The following is a 9220-nucleotide window of genomic DNA, read 5'->3' as shown; positions in this document are numbered from 1 at the left end:
GCCGCGAGTGTGGTGGCGGGCAACTGTAATCCCAGTTACTCTGGAGGCTGAAGCAGGAGAATCGCTTGAACCTAGGAGGCAGAGGATGCAGTGAGCTGAGATTGTGCAACTGCACTCCAGCCTAGGTGAAAGAGTGAGACCTGTCTCAAAAAAAAAAGAAGAACCAAGAAACTCTGGCCTATTTTTTATTTTCTGGGAAGAACATGTGTTTTTCCTTTTTTTTTTTTTCCAAGACAGGGTCTTGTTCCGTTGTCCAGACTGGAGTACAGCAGCACAATCATGGCTCACTGCAGCCTCACCCTCCTGGGCTCAAGTGATCCTCCCACATCAGCCTCCCAAGTAGCTGGGATTACAGGCATGAGCCATCACACCTGGGTCTCACTATGTTGCTCAGGCTGGTCTCACATGAGGTTCCCACCTCGGCCTCCCAAAGCACTGGGATTATAAGCATACACCACTGCACCTGGCCTCCTTTCTTTTTCTTTAAAAATGGTCATAAGCTTTGTAAAAAGCCAGTTTGCTTTAAATAGAAAGTAGTGATTTACCTCTGCATTTTATTCACTCAGGTTCTATAAAAAAATCTCAGCAGATTCTACATTGACCTTACCTAAGAAATTGAAAGCATTTGGAGCTAAAAAGTCAAATCACTTTTCCTCTCTTTTGTGTTTTGCCAAGAAACTGAAAAGTATTCCTTGGTATGCATGTATTTTTTCCCTCTTAGATTAAACCACCATTAGCCTTAATGACACAGTCCCCCAAATACCTAGAAGAATATATGCTTCAGTGGAACCCCGAGACAGGTGTATGTAAAGCATATATATGCTATTTAAGTAACCAGTCCTCACCTGAACATACTTGAATTGTATGTCTATCTTTAAGCATAAACACAAAAAGAATTTCAAAGAACAGAAGGCAGATGTGAATATTAAGAAAATCTAAGACAATATATATTTATGAATTACTGTGCAGCTGTCATAGACTTACTGGAGGAGTTTTTGAAGATTCAATATTGATACTTAAATTATTTCTTAAGCTCTTCAATAAAGTTTTCTAATTATAAAAAAACCCACATAATTTGGTTCAAGTCAAGAAACAAAGTCATTTTACTCTAAGATTTATTCTCTAAATACAGTAATGAGATCTGTAAAGTCTGTGTTTTGCTAATTAAAAGAGTAAATCTGCATATTTTCTGCAGACTGCTTTCTTTGAATCTGTTTCTAAACCATAACTTGATAAGTTTTTATGGGTAACTGGGAGTTTGGTCAACACCGAGTTTGCCAAGAGTTCCATCCAGGAGTGTTTCATTTTAGGATGCTGTTTGGACACAGGGTTTGTAACTTTGTTCTCTCTAGGTCCTACCTGATCTCTGGCTCTGTCATTTCAGGGAGTGTGTGAAAATAAAGCCCAGTTCTTAACCAGGGAGCCAATACCCTTAATATAATTGCTTTGGATATTTGGACATATTGGGGGAAATATTTCCAAATACTTTTTTTTTTTTCTGTCTGTCGCCCAGGCTGGAGTACAGTGGCATGATCATAGCTCTCTGCAGCTTTGAACTCCTAGGCTCAACGATCCTCCTGCCTCAGCCTCCTGAGTAGCTAGGACCATGCCTGGCTAATTTTAAAAAAATATTTTAGAGATGGGGGTCGTACTGTGTTGCTCAGGCTGGTCTCGAAATCCTGGGCTCAAGTGTTCCTCCCTCTTTAGCCTCCCAAGTGGGAATACAGGTGTGAGCCACTGTGTCCAGCAGAAAATGTACTTTCTAGAAAGAAAATAATTGATACTTCACTACATTCCCAGGAAATTCCCTCAGGTGATCTTTAAAATACGTCCACCCTTTTGATCTAGAAGCAGATTCGCGATTTTGTTTGTTTGGCAAAATCAGCCTCTGAGCTCAACTTCCTTGTCTGTAAAATGGAGCTACGGAAATGTGGGCTGCCTTTTCAAAGGATAGTGTTAGGATGGAACGAGATCATGTGTGTAAAAAAGGCTTTGGAAACTCTGGAATTTGAAGGCTATATAAATAAAAGATGGACCACTCTTTCCTTAAATTCAGCACCTTTCCTGTTCTTTTCTTTCTCTTCAATTCTGTGGCAAACCTGTACCTAGTTATTATGTTTGAAAGCGAACTGGTTTAGAAGAGGAGGCAGATAAATGCCTAACCAACCTACCCACTCTTCCTATTTTAGAATCTTTGTGGTTTTTTGTTTCCAAATTTTTATGGTTGGTTGATAGCATTGTAGTTCTTCTATATTATGATTTCTTTTTTTTTCCCTTGGTTACTCTATCAATTACTGAGCGAGGTGTTTTAAAATCTCCAACACTGCTTGTGGATTTGTGATTTTCTTCCTTTACTTCTGTCAGTTTTTCCATCCTGTATTTTGGAGCCCTGTCATTAGGCCCATATGCATTTGTAGTTTTTCCTTCACTTGTAGTCACTATTTTATCTTTATGAAGTTTCCTGCTTATCTCCACTGCTACTGCTTACTCCAAAGTCCATTTTGCCCAATGTTTTTATCGCCCTTCCAGCTTTCTTTTGCTTACTGTTTGTGGTGTGTGTGTGTGTTTTCCATATTCTCATTTTTAACTTACTTATTTTTATATCTTTGTATTTGAAGTATCTACAGACAGAACTAAGGAGATAAGACAGATTAAAAAGAGCAACAATCTCTGCCTTTTGATGGGAATGTTTAGTTTATTTCTCCTGTAAGGTTTTTACAGTCAGGATTTTGATGACGGTATCCTTGAACTGTCACTTAACATGTTTTTCATCCTCTTTCCCCCTTTATGTTGGAAGTTAGAGCAAGATGTTTAATCAGATTCAGCTTTTCTTTGTGTAGTGGTGTTGCATATTTTATTAGGAAGCAGCTAATAACTGGCATTGCCTAGATAGACTTTATCATTAGAGGTTACAAACTGGTAATATTCTAATTGTTATTCCTTTTCTCATTAGCCAGAATACACCTACAAAGAGAAATTCACCTCCAACTATTTAGTACCTTGAAGTACAGTTCATATGGAATGGATGGATAAATCCTTGATTCTTTTGCTTTTCTTTCTTTCTTTCTTTCTTTCTTTCTTTCTTTATTTATTTATTTATTTATTGGGATGGAGTTTTGTTCGCTCTTGTTGCCCAGGCTGGAGTGCAATGGCACGATCTCGGCTCACCACAATCTCCGCTTCCAGGGTTCAAGTGATTCTCCTGCCTCAGCCTCCTGAGTAGCTGCGACTACAGGCACGTGCCACCACGCCCAGCTAATTTTTGTATTTTTGGTAGAGTTGGGGTTTCACTATGTTGGCCAGGATGGTCTCGATCTCTTGACCTCATGATCTGCTCACCTCAGCCTCCCAAAGTGCTGGGATTACAGGCATGATCCACCGTGCCCGGCCTTTATTTATTTTTACTAGTTCTTAACATATTGAGTTAGTTCCTTAGCATCTTCCAGACACTGGGGAGTTTTAAAAGAAATGTATATGAAGGTATAAGGATTTCTGCCTCTTAGGTTTAACCCTGAATTTGAAATAAAGCAGCCATTTTCTCCCTGACCACAAGGGTTTTTTTTTTTTTTTGGTAAATATTATGACTTTCCCTTATTTCTTCCTCATGGTTAATTTTCTCTCTTAATTACTGTTGACTGTTTTCCTCCACATATTTTTCCTCTCACTCTCCCTCTATCAGTCTCTCTTCCTCCCTCTTTCCTTCTTTTCCTCTCTCCCTTCCTTCCTTCTCTCCCTCCTATCCTCTCTTACCCGTTATTTCTCCATTGCCCGGGCTGGAGTACAGTGGCGCAATCTCCGCTCACTGCAACCTCTGCCTCTTGGGTTCAAGCAATTCTCGTGCCTCAGCCTCCTGAGTAGCTGGGATTACAGGCACGCACCACCACGCCCGGCTAAGTTTTGTATTTTTAGTAGAGATGGGGTTTCACCATGTTGGCCAGGCTAGTCTCAAATTCCTGACCTCAGGTGATCTACCTCCCAAGTGCTGGGATTACAGGCGTGAGCCACTATGCCCAGCCCCATCCTCTCTTACCTTAGTTTCTGATTTCTTTCTCATAGATTCTGCTTTAGCCACCTTTCTTCCCATGCCTCTGAGATCCAGGACATACACCAGTAGTCTCTGACCCAGTTTTGGGAAAGAGCATCTGAAAGTATTCATTTTGATTGTTTTTATAACCAGTTACTTTTTTTCAGGCAGTGAGGAAGGAATACATAGAAGGGGAAAGGTCAGTGTTGATACTAATAGGGTGACCACAGTTAATCCTAGCCACTTCATGAACACACAAGGCTTTTGGCCAATGCAGCCAAGCATTGCTGTATGTATTTGACAGGTTATTTGGCAGGAAAAGTTACTCTAAAATCTTTTCAAGTGTATTTTTACTATGTGATTTATTATTATGTAAAAGATCACTCTTAGTGTATTTGCACTAATTATTGTATAAAAGCATTAAATTAGCCTCTGATTTTTTTCAAGTAAAAATGTAAGAAAACTAGATTTTTTTTTTATCCTAAGTGAGAAACAAAAAACATGCTATGTGACTCCCCACGAAAGCCCTGTTTGAGTTTAATTTAGCAGTCCCCTCTCTATTTTTCTACCAGGTTCCTGTTACCAATGCAATTATTTCGTGGCCTTTTGCCTGAATTATCCTAAGCTGCTTCTCCAGAGGAAATGAGTCAGAAGAAATAGGCTTGATGTGCATTTCTGTCTTTGGAGACTTCTCTTGATATGGTGTAAATCCATAAAGCTTCATTAATGCCTTCTCTGCATTATTTTTTCAATCTCCTTTTGATTACAAGGTCTGTTTCTAGGGTACTTCAAATTTAAACCCATACAGTATGTGTAAAATATCACCACTAGAAAATGGAGAGACGCAAATGGGTTCCCCCTTCTGTAGTCCCTCCCTAATGTCAGAATCTGGGATTAGGGTTCTAAGTGATGGTATCACTCAGGAGAGGGTCACATGAGGCAACTACATGGGAGTGCATTCTGAAAGACGACTGCTTAGACGTGCGGCGAGAATGGCCGGAAAACGGAGGGTGGCGCTTGACATTGATCTAGGAGAGGAAGATAGTCACTGGGACTTTTGCTACCTTTGTCTCTAGAGAGTGAATTCTTTTGCTGGTCCTAAAAACTTCAGAGTAATTCTACAATCCAGTTAAATTTGTAAATCTAATGCCTGATTTGATCTGAGATTTATAATGACTCAGCCGGTCGATTCAGCTTAGGTCTAGACTCATTTCACTTTTGTTGTGACAAGATGTGACAAGATATGACAATGTAGGATACACCCTTTACCCCCCACGGTCATCCTGGTGTCAGTCATTTCAGGCTAGGCCAGTGTCAGAGCAGTCCCTGAAGCAGAAGTGGATGGGAAGATGTGAATGATTTGTAATATTCAACATTCATTAATTTAACATTGACTATGCTAAGGGTCGTGATATAGCAGTTAACCAAGACCAACATGGTGTCTGCTTGGTTGATGCTTGAAATAAGGTGATCTGGCCCCAACCAACCAGGTGGCCCAGAGCTGAAAGGGCTGTAACCAGTAGGCAGTGAATAGTCTTCAAACTTGTTTACTTGCGCACCTACAAATTTTGGAAAAACCATGATACTCTGATTGATTGATTTTTTTTTTTTTTTTTTTTTTTTTTTTGAGATAGAGTCTCGCATTGTCACCCAGGCTGGAGTGCAGTGGCGCGATCTTGGCTCACTGCAACCTCTGCCTCCCGGGTTCAAGCAATTCTCCTGCCTCAGCCTCCCGAGTAGCTGAGATTACAGGTGCCCGCCACCACGCCCAGCTAATTTTTTGTATTTTTGGTAGAGACGGGGTTTCACCATTTTAGCCAGAATGGTCTCGATCTCCTGACCTCGTGATCCGCCCGCCTTGGCCTCCCAAAGTGCTGGGATTACAGGCGTGAGCCACCGCACCCATCCCTCTGATTGATTTTTTAAAAGAATATCTAAAATCATTATGTTTAAATAGCCTCAAAAAAAGCATTTTAATATGTATTGTAAATATTGGCATTTAAAAATGTTATTTGGTCTTTTAAATGTATCCAGTGAAATCTTGGTGCAATAGAGATTTGATAGCTACCATTTTCCATCTTTAAAAATACTTTAACATGCTTTGTAACAGTTGGAAATACTGTTTGATTTCTTTTGCTCCCTGAACTCCATTCTACTACTTCCAAAAAACGTAATCCTAAAATGAATTTATTTTTTGCTTAAAAGTCTTATTGGTTACCTTATCAAATACTACTCAGTATATTATAGATGTAAGTTTTCTTTGTGTTACTATAGGCTCTAAGAGTTTAATGACCAAATGACATTTTAATAAATATTAAACTTAAAAAATTACATTTGGCTGGGCACAGTGGCTCACATCTGTAATCCCAGCACTTTGGGAGGCCAAGGTGGTGGATCACTTGAGGTCAGGAGTTCAAGACTAGCCTGGTCAACATGGTGAAACCGGTCTCTACTAAAAATACAAAAAATTAGCCAGGCGTGGTGGCAGACACCTGTAATCCCAGCTACTCGAGAGGCTAAGGCAGGAGAATTGCTTGAACCTGGGAGGCAGAGGTTGCAGTGAGCTGAGCTCACACCCCTGCACTCCAGCCTGGGTGACAGAGTGAGACTCTGTCTCAAAAGAAAAAAAAAGTTATATTTAATTTGAAATACATTTTCTATGAAATGAGTAGGTATAATATTTACAGTGATTTGGTTAAAGAAATTGTCTAAATGTTCTTTTGTTTGTTGGACAGATATTTTTACACCCTATGATAATGCCCCATGTTAAAAACTGGGAAGGGTTTGCTATTTTACCTTATTTGCTAGCTAACAACTTGCCCAGACATAGTTTCACAGATGCGGACAGAAGACACAAGACAGTTATTCTAGTCATAGCAGGAGCTGGATAACATCGTTTTTGCGTTTTTGATTTCCTAAGCTTCAGTTATCTCAGGACCAATGTGGATGGGCCCAGATGGATGTCTGCTCACATGCATGTGAGAATTCTGATCTTTGGAAACCCCAATTTTTTTTTTTTTTTTTTTTTTTTTTTTTGAGATGGAGTCTCGCTCTGTCGCCCAGGCTGGAGTGCAGTGGTGTGTTCTCGGCTCACTGCAAGGTCCGCCTCCTGGGTTCACGCCATTCTCCTGCCTCAGCCTCCTGAGTAGCCAGGACTACAAGCGCCTGCCACCATGCCTGGCTAATTTTTTTGTATTTTTAGTAGAGATGGGGTTTCACCGTGTTAGCCAGGGTGGTCTTGATCTCCTGACCTCATGATCCGCCCGCCTCGGCCTCCCACAGTGCTGGGATTACAGGCGTGAGCCACCGCGCCTGGCCCCCAATCTTTTATAATGGTTTGTAAGCATGCTTTCCCTTTGCTGCAGAGGGAGACATTCCTATTCTAGCCAGTAAGTGTGTTGGTTTCCTAGAGCTCCCATAACAAAATACCAAAAATTGGATGGTTTAAAACAACAGAAATGTATTGTCTCTCACTTTTGCAGGCTAGAAGTCTGACGTGGTGATGGCAGAGCCATCTTCCCACTGAAACCTCTAGAGATAGTGCAGAACTAAGGGCAGTTCATGCCTTACTCTCAAGACCTGCAGAACATGAAAAAAACCCATGAAAAATGGTCTCGTAATACACTATAGTAAACAGATGGGTGAGAGGTAAGTTTATTTTTTGGTGAGAGAAAGGCAGTTATTAAAGGAGAAGGTAGAAAAAGCTTAGTTTACTAAAAGTACTTTAGGAGAGAGTTCATATGGAAGTTGAGGAATCTGAAATTGATTTCCTAAAAATTGATTTTCTTAAAATGATCTCTATTCTCATATCTTTTGAAAAATATTTCCATATCTCAGTAGAATCCCAGTTTGAAGTTCACTATTTTAAGGGACATGAGGTACATCTGAACTGCTCTTCTCTGGGAATCACCACATATAGTACAGCTTTGAGGTATCGATGCCATAATGCCCCCTTCTATTTTCCTGAACTTTCTAAGAAGTCTTTGCTAAAAGTTGTGGATGGGCTGAGCAATGTGATCAAAGAATTAAAAGAGGGGTTTCTGCCTTCTTTTAGGGGAGGGCAGCAGTAGCAGGAGGAAGGTTGAGTCCAGGAATTGCCAAAGGTGGTATGCTGCAGAGCCCCTGTCAGCCTGTGCACAGGGAAGGTGGTCAGGAGGCAGATGCGTGGCAGAGGCAGCAGACAACTGGGTTGGGGTTCTGATTTCCAGAAATAGTAAGGAGAGGAATTTTTCAAGAGCCTGGAATTCCTGCAATTAAGCAGAATGGGGAGTTGACATTTTCCTAATGGATATTAACAAATAAATGTGACCACCTCATTTTACGCTCCAATTGGCCAACGTATGGACATTCCAGTTAAAGTTTTTGACGAAATTATATATGGCTAAATTGATGTGGAATCATTCAGTTCCATAGTAAACCATCTATACAGGCACAATGACTTATTTGCATATTGTTTCCTACTATGTTTTTTAATAACAAGGCCAGTTTTTGTGAAATGTAACTGTCTAGTCTAGGAAGTATAGTTGTCCTTGGAAAGCTTGAGAAAGTGCTTCTTTTAGTATTTATTAAATGTTATTTTTAGTTTGAAAACAGCACAGATCTCCAGGAGCAATAATGTTTTATGTTATTAAAGTTGAGCCCCTGTAGTCTTGCTTGATTTTTAAAAGGATGGATGAATGATATTGAGGAGAGGAAGATACATTTTTTGTCTCTGTCCTCAGGGAATTAACTTCCAAGGAAGGGGGACCACCAGCACCTGAAGAGATATCTAGCTTTAAAAAAAAAATCTTATAGATTTGTCAAACTTTACAGGTGGGAATTGTAACAATATTGAAAAAATGTCAGCTACTTAACAGCTGGTAAGAAAATTCTTAGGGGAAGTATTATATATTCAGAGAAAATACTTTGAGGAGATACTTGGAGTAGGATTGGCCTTACTACCTGCAGGGCTTTCATTTTTCCTTCCCTGGAGAAAGAATGGGGTTCGGAGGGAAGAGATTGCTGGATGTGATAGGGAGAGGAGCCAAGAGGCTCAACCTGGCCTAGCAGGATTAAATAGACCCTTAGATACACTACTGCAAAGCAGGGAGAAAACGCATAGGGGGAGGTCTCTCAGGGTGTCAGTTGTGAGGATACAATGTAAACCTCTCCTCTCTCCTTTTTGAAACTTTCAATAACTCCTTGAGTGAATGTTTT

Source organism: Macaca mulatta, chromosome 11 (assembly GCF_049350105.2).
Source record: "Macaca mulatta isolate MMU2019108-1 chromosome 11, T2T-MMU8v2.0, whole genome shotgun sequence".
Classification (NCBI taxonomy): Eukaryota; Metazoa; Chordata; class Mammalia; order Primates; family Cercopithecidae; genus Macaca; species Macaca mulatta.
This window is presented reverse-complemented; position numbering follows the sequence as displayed.